The 13,908-nt window shown below is 38.7% G+C and overlaps 1 protein-coding gene and 1 pseudogene across 1 annotated transcript in view; one reads left to right on the top strand and one right to left on the bottom strand.

Moving 5' to 3' along the window:
* MICU3 (mitochondrial calcium uptake family member 3) overlaps positions 1-13,908 on the bottom strand; it is a 101,238-nt gene that overhangs the window by 75,717 nt on the left and 11,613 nt on the right.
* On the top strand, positions 1,432-2,803 carry LOC132006570 (chromobox protein homolog 1-like; annotated as a pseudogene).

The raw sequence follows: 13,908 nt of genomic DNA, 5'->3' as shown, positions 1-13,908 counted from the left end.
CTCCATATATAAAGTTTGAGGTATCAAATGCCTCTGCGGTACTGTAAGTTGGGAGTTCTTTAAATGTGTTCACGATGATAAAACTGCTCCAACAGCCTGGCATTTCCTCGAGACTCCCATCTGCCTCTGCCACCTTTCGCTCAGTCTCCCTGGCTCAGTTCCAAACAAACAGATTATATAGTATGTGGTGTTCTACTTATTTAAGAGTCATGGCTGACCCTTCATAACAAAAATCTCTAGCTATGCACTGAGGCACTGTCTTCTAGACCTGCCTACATGACTCCCAAGATAGTTTTTCTAGACTGCAACTGGAAGGAATAAGCATAACACATCACCAATAGTCTGGACTATTTTACCCTAAATGAATCACCTTGAACTTACCCAACTGAATTAGTTGGCTTAGGCGGCCATAACTAAACACCATGGACTGGATGGCTTAAACAATAGAAATGTACTTTCTCACAGTTCTAGAAGCTACGAGTCCAAGATCAAGGTGTCAGCATATTAAGTTTCTGATGAGAGCTCTCTTTATGGCTTGCAGAGGGCACCTTCTTTCTATAACCGCACATGCTCTTTCCGCAGTGTGTTGGGCACATTAAGGAAGATTGTGCTCCCTGATGGCTTTTCTGAAAGGACACTAATCCCATCATATCAGGAGCCTACCTTTAGGACCTCATTTAACCTTACGACTTCCTTAGAGATCCCATTTCCAAATACAGCCATTCTAGAGGTTAGAGCTTTAATATATGAATTTTGAGGGGACACATTCAGTCCATAACACCAACCATTGAGTGACTCATCTGCCCTTTTCCTGGACTCATTCATATAGATCTTAAAAATGCTCTGGCAGGTCATTTCCCTCAAGCTGGAATTTTATTTTCTGGAAGAACTTGAAGGAGATTTTACTATTTACCCTCTCTTCTGGAGCCTTTATAAACAATCATTAAGTAAGATCAGTCCTGGAGTCCTTGGCCTACCTATCCCCCAGTGGCAGGGTTTCTGGCTTACCAGTCACAACTTGAAGTTCCCTGCCCACCATCTAGCCTTGGCCTACTTGCATCACAGTGGGGGATCTCCTGCATGCCAGGTCTATCCCATGGTTCCCTGTCTGTCAACAATGGCCTAACACACACCAGCAGGAGTTTCTAGGCTGCCAGTCCTAGCTTATGCCAGCCTCCCGCCCAGCAACTCTGGAGAAAAGCTCTAGCTGTGAATATACCTTTTCTAACAAGGCCTAAATCCCAACCTAGGGAAGAAGTTTGTTCTTTTCCTTAGGTTCTCTCCCTCAGCCCTAGAATAGTCTTTTGAATTTAATTCCTTCTTTGTAGCTAACCTCTTGTAAATTGTGAACAATTCTTCATATTGAACCTTATCTGTTCAAATTATTGTATGGTTTCCAGAAGCCTGGACCCTGGCACAGAAGAGTTTGAGATGACTGTCACTGGGTGTTTCACAGTGCCCCAGGAACAAGCAGAACAGAGGTACACCAGAGTCAGAGAAGGAAGCCTCTTCTGCCTACAGTGTCCCCACTGCACACTCTACCAGCAAAAAAAAAAAAAAAAAAAAAAAGTTTGCAAGTTCCAACACAGATTAAAAGAGGATGAAATGAAGGGTAGCTTTGAAACTGAGGCAATAACCTGACACCTAGTATTGTAACCTTGCTGCTATCTATACACAAAGTCCCTATTTAGGTACATTTTTTTTTTAAAGTTAACATATGCCAAGACCCTCCTATATGCCTGACCATTTTAAGCTCTCTTAATAATCCTTAATCAATCAAGCATCTGGTTAAGCATCTGCCTTCGGCTCCTGTAATGATCCCAGGGTTGCACTCCCCTCTTCCTCTGCCTGCTACTCCCCCTGCTTGTGCCCTCTCTCTGACAAATAAATTTAAAAAAAAAAAAATCTTAAAAAAAAAAATAATCCTGTAACATAGGGACCATTACTATCCCTACTTTACAGATGAGGGAAACAAGGCATGTAAATTTAATTAGCTTTGGCAAGGTTCTCGAGTAAAAGAGCTGAGATTCAGATCTAGGTATTCTGATTCCAAAGACCACACTCTCAATCACAATGCTATATTAACTTGTGTTTCTACTGCTAAGACCAAAACAAGTTTCAGAACTGAAGAGATCTGTCCTTTTTCTGGAGGCCACCTCCACCACCAGTCCCACACGCCATTAGGGTGGCGCCGCTTCCTCTCGCACTCCTGGGTTCTGCTCTGAGCAGCGTCACCCTTTAGACTAGAAAGCTGGCGGGCACGGGGAAAGAAACAAAACAAGAAAGTGGAGGAGGTGCTAGAGGATGAGGAAGAAGAATACGTGATGTAAACATTTCCCGATCATCGAGTGGAGAAGGCAAAGTGGAGAATTTCCTGAAGTGGAAGGGGTCCTCAGATGCGGACGACACTTGGGAGCCACAAGAGAAGCTGGGCTGCACTGACCTCACTGCCATTTCTACAGTCATAGAAAACACTACATGGGACAGAGAAATTATACAGGAAGACAAGTGCAAAATTGACTGATTCTGAAAATAAAGCAGAGAACAAACCAAAGAAGAAAGAAGAGCCAGAAGAGCCATGAGACTCTGCCCAGGGTCTGGAGCTGGAGCAGATAAGTAGAGCTAGACTCCAGGGCAGAGCTCATGTTCTTGATGAAGCAGAAAAAATATGATGAGGATGACCTGGTCCCTTCCAAGGAAGCCAATGTCAAGTGTCCACTGGGTCACATCCTTCTATGAGGAAAGTCTGATGTGGCATTCCCACCTCTTAGAGGACAATGACAAAAAAGATGACAAGAATTAACTCTCCTGAGTACCAGCCCCTGTCACCCCTGACTGTGGGTTTCACGTGGAGAGAGAAGGAGTTCTGCTTGTCTTGACACCACAGAGGAGGCTTGAGGAGATGTCCTTTGAAGAGCAGTACTTAGAGTCACCCAAAGGAATATAAAGCCTTTCCAGCTGTGCACTTTGCAGACTCATCCCAGGGGAGAGGAAGGAGGAGACGTGCTGCAAGGCAGCTCATTCTGTACTTTGGTGAGAAAAACAGAAGGCCTTCCATGAAGGACAAAACTTGCAGAGTGCATGTATAGGAGAACAAACGATACTGCAGATCTTCAAAGAGCATCTCTACAATGCACAGCCTGCTTTCCAAGTGTTAACTCTGCATTTTTACAGTGTAGCATGTATATAGTTTTAGAGGATCAGTGGCGTACCATTCAGGGGTAGCAGGGATAGGATAGGAAGGAAGGGAGACAGGAAGCATTGTTTTTGTTAAAACTTAGGGCCTGATGGTAAAACACTGGAACAACCTAATAGTGATTTGGTTTTATGTCCAGAATATTTTATCTTTAAGAAACATGTCACTGGCTACCTAAATGAAGACTGTGAGACTCTAAAAGCTGTGAAGACCTGAAACTTCTTTTTTTGTTTTTTTGTTGTTGTGTTTTGTTAGTTACCATACAGTGCATCGTTAGTCTTGGATGTAGTGTTCCATTATTCATTGTTTGAGTAGAACACCCAGGGCTCCATGCAATCGGTGCCCTCCTTAATACTTGTCAAGGTGTCCCCTGCCTGAGCTTAATGCTGTTCCCAACAAAGGGCTATGCCAGTTAGTAAGTCAGGAGGGACAGTTTTATTGGAACATACACCAGGCAATTGTTCTTAGAAGCACTAATCCTTGACGTTGATAAAACCCATTTTTAATTTCAATTATAAAGTTTTAAATATCAGCTTGTTCATCCAAGCAAATGGCTGAGGTATTTGTGGAGGGGAAGAGTGGAATAGAAGGTGGGCGAGTAGGGAAAGAAAGGCCCATGTTCTTAGGATGGAAAGCCCTTGGAGCCGCTCTCCTTTTTGAACTTTGAACCCTGAAACCATTGGTACCGAAACTGACAGCACAAGTTCACAGAACAGTTTAAGGGCTGAAGGATTTCAAAAGCCCTAGACTGAGAAGATTAATCTTTCATACTGGGACAGTGGCTCACTTTAAAACACCAAGAAAATTTCTTTCTAATCCTAGGAATTGCCTAATATCCAAAATGCTGTCTTGAAGAATAAGATCCATCAGTTCTTGACATTGTCTAGACCTGTACCTAAAAGTCCATTGTCAAATCTTTTTAGGCATGTGTTAGGCATCTGTGAAAACTTCATTTAAATGTAAACTTTGTACCACATTATCAGTTTTGGTCTTAAAACTACAGATTAAAAAAAAAAAAACTGAAGAGAAACTCTATTAGAGGCTAAAGTTCTTTAATATTCCTATTTAAAAAGACAGCACACTTAGATAGCATTTATCTCTGAAGGAAACTATAAACAAATATGTCAAAATGTTAACAAATAATAATTCTGAATGCTGGACACAGTTCACCCTTAAACAGAGTTTGAACTGCACAGGTCCACTGATCCATGGATTTTTTTTTCAATAAATACAGTACAGTACTATAAATATATTTTCTCTGCCTTATGATCTTCTTAATAATATTTTCTTTTCTCTAGCTTATCTTGTTGTGAGAATAAAATAAGGTGTACGTATATTGTAATAATTTGCATATAATACATACCACATAAAAAACAGGTGTTTATATTATCAGTAAGGCTTCTGGTATACAGTAAGCTATTAATAGTTACGTTGGGGGGGACTCAAAAGTTATATGTGGGTTTTTGACTGCACAGGGGGTTGGTGTCCATAATCCTACATTATTCAAGGGTCAGCTGTATAATCTTACATATCTTTTAAAGTTGACAAAAACAACTTTAAAAAGGGCATGTAAGAAAGGAGCACTATTTAAAGGTATATAATCTTGGGGTGCCTGGGTGACTCAGTGGGTTAAGCCTCTGTCTTGGGCTCGGGTCGTGGTCCTGTTGGGGTCCTGGGATTGAGCCCCGCATCGGGCTCTCCGCTAAGCAGGGAGTGTGCTTCCCCACCCCGCCCGCTGCCTGCCTCTCTGTCTACTTGTGATCTCTGTCAAAAAAAAAAAAGTATATAATCTTAAAAATTATTCAGTTTTTCAGTTGTAGAAATTATTACTGAAAAGGATAAACAAGTTTTAAAAATCATTTAATATTACCTAGTTTGGGCACTTTATTCCCACTACATTGACGTTTGACTTTCAGAGAGAACATAAATGTCCCTGAATTTAAAATGAATGAAAGTTGAGAAGGCATTATCTGGAACAAAGATTATAAAGACAGATGGTGGCAGAACCCCAAAACTGAACCTCTCTACACACCCTATCTCATTTGAGATAGAAACATTTTTAAAGGCATAATTAATATGAACACTCTAATTTGTTCTGAAGGTTTTCTACTTAGAGAATTTTATGTGGGGATTCAGTTTCATTATCTAAGGAAGTCTGAAATATTCCCATCTAGAAAGTTACCAGTGAAGGAAGACAAAAAAGCTGATGCTCAAAGAAACAGACTAAGTTCTTCTCTATCTCCAAATACAGAACTATGCAGTGTTTATTTGCAGGAACCATCGCAAGCTCATAAATTTCTAGCAGATTACAGTGTATACCTGGTAAATAGGTCTTGATTAGGCTCAAAGAGGTAGTAGTTGCAGAGATTAGGCCAATGAATTTCTCCTACCACAAGGAAACCTGTAAGACTTGAGGTAGGAAAGCAGATTCTCCTTCAGGTTTCATCAGTGCAGTAAGATTATTTTTGCAGACTGAAATTTACTTAGATTACCTGAGGACAATATAAAATCTACACATTCCATATGATATACATACTTTCAATTAAAATTCCTATTTAAACTTGAGGAGTTAACAGTTCTTTTTTTTTTTTTTTTTAAGATTTTATTTATTATTTATTTGACAGACAGAGATCACAAGTTGGCAGAGAGGCAGGCAGAGAGAGGAAGGGAAGCAGGCTGACTGCCAAGCAGAGAGCCCAATGCGGAGCTCGATCCCAGGACCCTGGGATTATGACCTGAGCCGAAGGCAGAGGCTTTAACCCACTGAGCCACCCAGGCGTCCCGGAGTTATCAGTTCTTATAATGAGAATTAGAAAGTTAAGGATATGATGTTTGAAGTAGTTGGTGGTACAAAAATATATTAATTATAGGAGTGCCTGGGTGGCTCAGTGGGTTAAAGCCTCTGCTTTTGGCTCGGGTCATGATCCCAGGGTCCTGGGATCAAGCCCCACATCGGACTCTTTGCTCAGCAGGGAGCCTCCTTCTCTGTCTCTCTCTACCTGCCTCTCTGCCTACTTGTGATCTCTGTCTGTCAAATAAATAAAATCTTAAAAAAAAAACCAAAAAATATATAGATTAATTATATTAATGAAGTCACTCTTCTTCCTAGACATACAGCTAGAGTATACTTCCCAGTATCTCTGGCACATAGATGTGACCATATGACTCAGTTTAGAAAATGTAAGAGGAATGGTAGTGATGCCTGGCCCATAAAATCTTGCCATAAGAAGGCTCCTTCTATGCTTCATCACCCCTTTTTGGCTAACTGGTATGGTGACACCCTGAGTAACCTTAGAAGCCACTTGTTGAAGATGGCATCATTCTAATGCCTGAATGACAAGCAATGGAGGAGAGCCACGTGCAGGCGTTTTCCTATCAACCCTACACAACCTGAGAATTCTTACATAAACAATAAGTAAGCTTTTATCAGGTTAATCCACTGAAACTTGAGGGTCTATATGTTACTACAAACTAGCTTATTCTGGGCGGCTGGGTAGGTCAGTTGGTTATGCTTTTGGCTCAGGTCATGATCCTGGAGGCCAGGTTTGAACCCCACATTGGTTCCCTGCTCCTTCCTCGCACACACATGCTTACTCGCTTGCTCTCTCACTCACTCTCAAATAAACAAAAAACCTTTAAAACTAGCCTACCCTAACAAAATCATATTTGAATCTAATTCTGTATATAAAATTGACCTGAATCTTAGAAATGATGTGAATGTCTTAACAAGAAGCAGAAAATGAAAGCTTATAATTAATCTGGTGTTACCTTTTTTTTTTTTTTTTAAGATTTTTTATTTATTTATTTGAGAGAGAGACAGTGAGAGAGATCATGAGCGAGGAGAAGGTCAGAGAGAGAAGCAGTCTCCCGGTGGAGCTGGGAGCCCGATGTGGGACTCGATCCCGGGACTCCAGGATCATGACCTGAGCCGAAGGCAGTCGTCTAACCAACTGAGCCACCCACGCGTCCCTCGGTGTTACCTTTTTTTAAAGGTTTTATTTATTTATCTATTTAGAGAGAGACAACAAACAAGTGGGGGGGGGGCAGAGGAAAAGGGAAAGAGAATCTCAAGCAGACTCCTCGCTGAGCACAGAGCCCAACATGGCATTGGATCCCATGATCCTGAGATCATGACCTGAGCTGAAATCAAGAGTCAGGTGTTTAACTGACTGAGTCACAAAGGTGCACCAACAATCTGGAGAAGAGTACACTGTAGGACTGTGATATATTCTAAAAATTAAGGAAAACCTACTCAAGGATTTTATGTGGCTAAGGGTAGAATGTTTATTTTTTCAAGACTCTTTTCATCAGTAAAAACTGGCCTTAAATATACTCCCAAGTTTAACATTCTTATGGAACTAAATAAATGTAGTCACCTGTCTTTCATCAATCAATTTTATTTATTTTTAAATTTATTTTTATATTTTTGTCACTGAGACTATGAAGGTACTCTGCTCTTCTCTGCCACCAACTTCACCTAGGCACCAGTATCTGCCAAATAAATTCTTGATCACTGACGCTGGTAAATATGCCCTGGTTATATCACTTAACCACCTTGCCAACGGCAACTTTTACGCGCTCCTATTCACTTTTAAAGAGGACTTTGAGACATAACTCATGGTTTTCCTCATCACCCCAAATCATGTCAGAGAGAACGTCAGCATTCAATCTCATCCATCTAACAACTTAGCCTCAAAGCTCTCTAACTTCCCAACTTCAAAACTCAAGAAAAAAATTCTATCTCTACATTACATTATCACCAAGAACTGCTCCATCTCTTAGGCTACTGGGTACTGCTGGAGAAAAATTATGGACTCCAAACTCCTTTCTCTAGGTTTGCAGGAATATACCTTTATTCCTATGGAACTAGGACTGTGGGAGAAAGATAAAGGCAAATTTAGTTCTGAGGAAGTAATAAACTGAGCGAATTCACTTCTGATCATTTTCTCTGTGAAAATGGAGGTCATTTGCTTGAGACAGAACAAAATGAGGTGTGCTACAAAGCAGCTGTTGTAGGGTTAGAAATGGAGGTGCCGGGACATCTTAAAAGATTGTTAAACATGTCTCCTTGTCACAGGTTTCTGTTTCCTAAGAGTTTATACCTAGATAGAATTTCTGAATTATTAGACATGTGAATCTTCAATTTCCTATATAATGTCAAACTGCTTTCCAAAGATTTGTACTCCTACCAACAGAGTATGAGAATTTTTGTTGCCAAAAGTTATTGTCAATTTTTTAAAAACTTCACCAATCTAATTGCTAAGAAATGGTTCTTCATTATGGTTATAATTGCATTTCCCTATTATTAATAATGTTGATCATCTTTTCATGTGTTTGGTTTTCTGAGTATTTTTCCCTTAAATGGCCTGTTCAAACCCCCTGTCCATTTTTCTATTGTGTCATCTTTTCTAAAAAATGATTTGCAGGGCACCTGGGTGGCTTAGTTGGTTAAGCATCTGCCTTCAGCTCAGGTCATGATTCCAGGGTCCCAGAATCAAGTCCCACGTCAGGCTCCCTGCTCAGCGGGGAGTCTACTCCTCCTTCTCCCTCTGTCCCTCCCCCAGCTCAGGCTCTCTCTCAAATAAATAAATAAAATCTTTAAAAAAATAAATAAAAAATAAAAAATTATTTGCAGATCATTGCCATTTATTTTGGATATTCTTTGCAAGTGCTATGCATTATTAGTATCTTCTGGCATTCCAAGACTTCTATTTTATTAGATATTTTTGTTTTAATGAAGTGAAATGTAGCAGTATCTCCCATTCTGGATTATGCTATTTGTTTTGTTTTGCAAATCCTCCCCCAACCTAGGGCCAAAGTTTTACCATCATATATATTCCTCTATGTATCTTGAGGTGTTTTTTTTTTTTAATCACATTTAGGATTCTAATCGACCTCTATTATTATGGCATGAGGCAGACATCTAATTTTATTTTTGTTTCCCACATAGAACACTTCACCTTTAATCAAGCCTTATTGTCTTCCATATCACTGTAGCTCAATATTTGAGGACCACCTTATTTAAACTCCTTTCAGCTCAGTAATAATTACTATTTTTGTTGTAGTATGTAGTCAATGTTTAAGAATTACTTCATTTTTTTTTACCAACTTTGTATTCACCATTCCTTCTTGAATTTCAACCTTCATTTTATGATCATGTCTTCCTCATATCCATTCTTTAGTAATTCTTTTAACAACGATCTGAAGCTGTCCCAATCTTATAAAAATGAATTTATTTTATCCTCATTCCTAAATGACAATTTACCTAGGTACAGAAATCTAAGATAGCAATTGCATTCTCTCAGCATTTTGAAGACATATAATACTGTCTTCTGAATTCTATCTATTGTCACTAATTAGTCTTCAATCAGACCAGCTACTTTTCCTTTGTACATATCTGGCCTGCTTCTCTTTATCTTTGATTTTAGCCAGTTATCTGGCTAACTACAGATTTATTATTATTTATCCCATCCAGGACAGTTTTTACTTCCTAAATCTGGGGATTAACATCTTTGGTCCTTTCTGAGAACTGTTCAACCATTTCCCTTAGAATATTACCTATCTCATTCTCTCAGTTTGTACCCACAATAGACAAATTTTAGACCCAGTCTATTTTCCATGTCTGTTAAACTCTCCTTAATATTTACCATTTCTTTAAAAGTGTTACATTCTGTGCAGTTTCTTCAAAACTATCATCCAGATTACTAATTGCCTCTTACTAAATTTTATATGCTGTGTTTCCTATCCAGCCTTCAAGGACTATATTTTACATGTGTAGAAAGTCTTTATTGGGGCGCCTGGGTGGCTCAGTTGGTTGGACGACTGCCTTCAGCTCAGGTCATGATCCTGGAGTCCTGGGATCGAGTCCCACATCAGGCTCCCAGCTCCATGGGAAGTCTGCTTCTCCCTCTGACCTTCTCCTTGCTCATGGTCTCTCTCACTCTCTCTCTTTCAAATAAATAAATAAAATCTTAAAAAAAAAAAAAAAAAAAAGAAAGTCTTTATTGATTTTTTCACTGATTTTTCATTACCTTTAATCATTTAGATACACTTAACTTACAGATTCAACCAAATTATCCTATTTTTTTAATTGTTAGGAATCCACTCAGTTTATTAACTCTTTTTAAATAAAACTTCATATATTTTGTACTTTGGGATTAATGAGCTTACCCTCTTCCAGACCTTTTCTGTAGGAATTACATATGGCCAGTGTTCACATTATTTCCCTCCAAAAAATTTTTGTATTTCTGTCAGTGACATCAGTTTTTTCTCTGTTTGGGTAACATAAATTCTGACTCTGAACCCATATGAGGTAGTAAGGGACCATGTTTATACATTCTCAGAAAACGTTTTTTTCCACCTGGAGTCCAGACAGACACCGTCAGGTTTCCCTATCATCACACTAGGAAAACGATTTTTTTCTAGTCCATTCTTTTGAAGAGGGCTCTGGGTGTCTCAATTTCATCTTACCAAGGTCTTGTTTCCATTCCCAAACAGGCATTAAAATCCAAGTGTCTACAATTTTAGGAATAATAATCCACTGCTTGCCCAAGTAAGTCACAGCTCACGCTGTTCTAGTTTCCTCTTTAATTCTGCACCTGGCAATTTTCCTTAATGTCTTAAGTACAGTATGGTATTTAAAAGGATGTTTAAAATATTTTTATGACAGATTATATAGTATGCTATACTGTTAAAACCAGAAGTCTAAACCATTTATTTTATTAAATGGGCATTCCATAATTTATTTATGAGCATTTTCATTTCACTCACAAGGAAAAAAAAGCCATTTTCCTAATACAATATACTTCATATCTAAGAAAAATGGATAGATACCTATTACTCATTCTCTAGTTTTTCCTTAGAAAGGAAACAGATTTTTAGCTAGGTACAATAGCACACAGAATAAAGGTTACATTCATCAGGTTTTATTGTAGTTAGCTATATAAGCTAAGTAAAAATGACTATTTTGACTAAATTGTGGCCAGTAAAATGTAAATGAAAGTGCTTTTTGAGACTTCCTGAAAGGCCCATTGAAAAGGAGCTGACTCTGCTATTCAGAGCCCAGGTAAGTAAAGGCTAAGTGACTCATTTCTCCTGATCCCAAGCCATCTGCTCCTATGCCACCTTATTTTCACTTAATTCAGCCAATCTTATTTCTATAATCTCTTTAATCCCTGAGTTTAAAGTTGTTGTAGAGGCATGGACAGGACTAGAAGAGATTATGCTGAGTGAAATAAGTCAAGCAGACAGAGTCAATTATCATATGGTTTCACTTATTTGTGGAGCATAACAAATGGCATGGAGGACAAGGGGAGATGGAGAGGAGAAGGAGTTGGGGGAAATTGGAAGGGGAGATGAACCATGAGAGACTATGGACTCTGAAAAACAAACTGAGGGTTTTGAAGGGGCGGGGTAGGGGGAGGTTGGGGGAACCAGGTGGTGGGTATTATAGAGGGCACGGATTGCATGGAGCACTGGGTGTGGTGCAAAAATAATGAATACTGTTATGCTGAAAATAAAAAATAAATTAAAAAAAAAGAAAAAAAAAGTTGTTGTAGAGGGCATTCGTAAGTAGAAATCGGTAAGCAGATCACTGTAGAGGGAGGACGTGTGGGAAAGGAAAGGGTGGAAGCTCTATATTTTCCCAAGCTCAACTATTTTATGAAGATCACAGTCGCTTTTAGATTAGAGTATAGTGCTGTGACTTACTCAGTACGATACCACGGTGCCTTTACAGATTATTCTAGGTTAGGTACCTCAGACCCCTCCGTCTGTCAAAACCCTGATGCCTAATACTAGTACCAAAGGACTTAAACTCACTCCCTAGGGAACCACTCTGCTATCCTACACTTAAGAAAGCACAGCTGCAGATACTTGCAGTTTATAGTATATTCAAGAATACTACTTTCTCAAAAAAGAAAAGAGAGAGAGAGAGAATGGCACTTTTCTGTAGAATCTAAGAAACCTTCCTTAATGAAACCTATCACCAAAATATGAAAAAGACATGTTTCTAGAACTTCTCTATCAGCCTATAATCAAATAATATACCTTCGGGTCCCTGAGTTAACTTCTGTTCTTACTTATCTGACATTCAGATAATCCCCCTGTAGTTCACTCCTCCATATCCTTCCAATTTTCACCATTCTACTGAAGATCAATGTGCAAGCCAATCCCTGGCTTTCACCATGTTCTGAATTCTGCTGGGCGGGGGATGTGGATAAAATACCTAAGACACAAAGAGCTACCCTCCTATAATTTGCCAGCAAATGGCAGGCACGTTGATGTCTGCCTGCTTGCCTGCAGTTTTACAAAAAAATTTTTTTTTAAAGATTTTATTTATTTGTCAGAGACAGAGGGAGAGAGAGTGCGCGAGCACAGGCAGACAGAGAGGCAGGCAGAGGCAGAGGGAGAAGCAGGCTCCCTGCCGAGCAAGGAGCCCGATGTGGGACTCGATCCCAGGACCCTGGGATCATGACCCGAGCCGAAGGCAGCTGCTTAACCAACTGAGCCACCCAGGCGTCCCCAGTTTTACAAATTTTTAAAATAAGTATTATAATAATTCAGGATAAGTTCTAGATCCTAGTTCAGGATAAGTTCTAGATTTTACTTATTTGGTGATACATATGAAATATTTTTGATAATTAAATATTTAGTTCATAATATAACCCAGTATTTGTGCTTCTTATAAAATTTAGGATTTTAGATTCATAGTATGAATTACATCCCAAATAGGATGTGATTAAGTCTGTATTATAAAATACTTGAATCAAAGTTCTTATCTAACTTTGAAGATGATGATGAAGTAATCACCAGGGCTGGCAAATCAGGGAACAGGACAGGCATATGCAACAATACATGTACACAGTACTGGACCAAAAGGTTAATTAAAGTTGACCCTTGAAAAATGTGGGAGTTAGGGGCACCAAACCCTGTACAGTTGAAAATCCATGGATAACTTTTAATTGCCACAAAACCTAACAACCAATAGCCTCCTGTTAACAGAAAGCCCTGAAAGTCGATTAACAATTATTTTGTATGTTATGTGTATTCTATACTAGATTCTTACAATAAAATAAGCTGAAGAAAAGAAAATGTTTCAGGAAAATCAAAAGGAAGAGAAAATACATTTACAGTACTGTATTTATGAAAAAAAAATCTGTGTATAAACAGACCTACACAGTGCAAACCCCTGTTGTTAAGGACCAACTGCATTCGGAAGAAGTTTAGATGATCCTATTTGAATATAACTAATTTTAACAGGTTGGAGCTAGCTTAAACTGGACATAACCTATGGAGCCTTTCTGACCTGATGTGGAACTGGTTAGGAAAATCCCATTTTGAATTGTTCCAAGCAACTGAATAATCCATTATATCCCTTCCAAAGAAAAGATAATCCAAATATCTCACCTAGTCAATATTTACATATCAATTAGACATCATCCTTATAAAAAAAGCAGAAAAAAATCAAATTATTTGAAATTCTTCTATATACACTTTCTGTATTCTAAATTCTGGAGTTGGAGTATTAAATGAATAAAAGGTAACCTTTTTTTTTACTCTCTGTAAAATAAATAAAAATCTTTAAAAAAAAAAAAGTAACTCTTCGATGAACATACACTTACTATGCTAATCAATTAAATGATACAGCACTAAATTTCCACATTATATTTTGCTTATATAATCTCTCAATATGTCAAAGCATTAAGGAGTAA

The sequence above is a fragment of the Mustela nigripes genome, chromosome 18, assembly GCF_022355385.1.
Source record: "Mustela nigripes isolate SB6536 chromosome 18, MUSNIG.SB6536, whole genome shotgun sequence".
Taxonomy (NCBI): domain Eukaryota; kingdom Metazoa; phylum Chordata; class Mammalia; order Carnivora; family Mustelidae; genus Mustela; species Mustela nigripes.
This window is presented reverse-complemented; position numbering and strand designations above follow the sequence as displayed.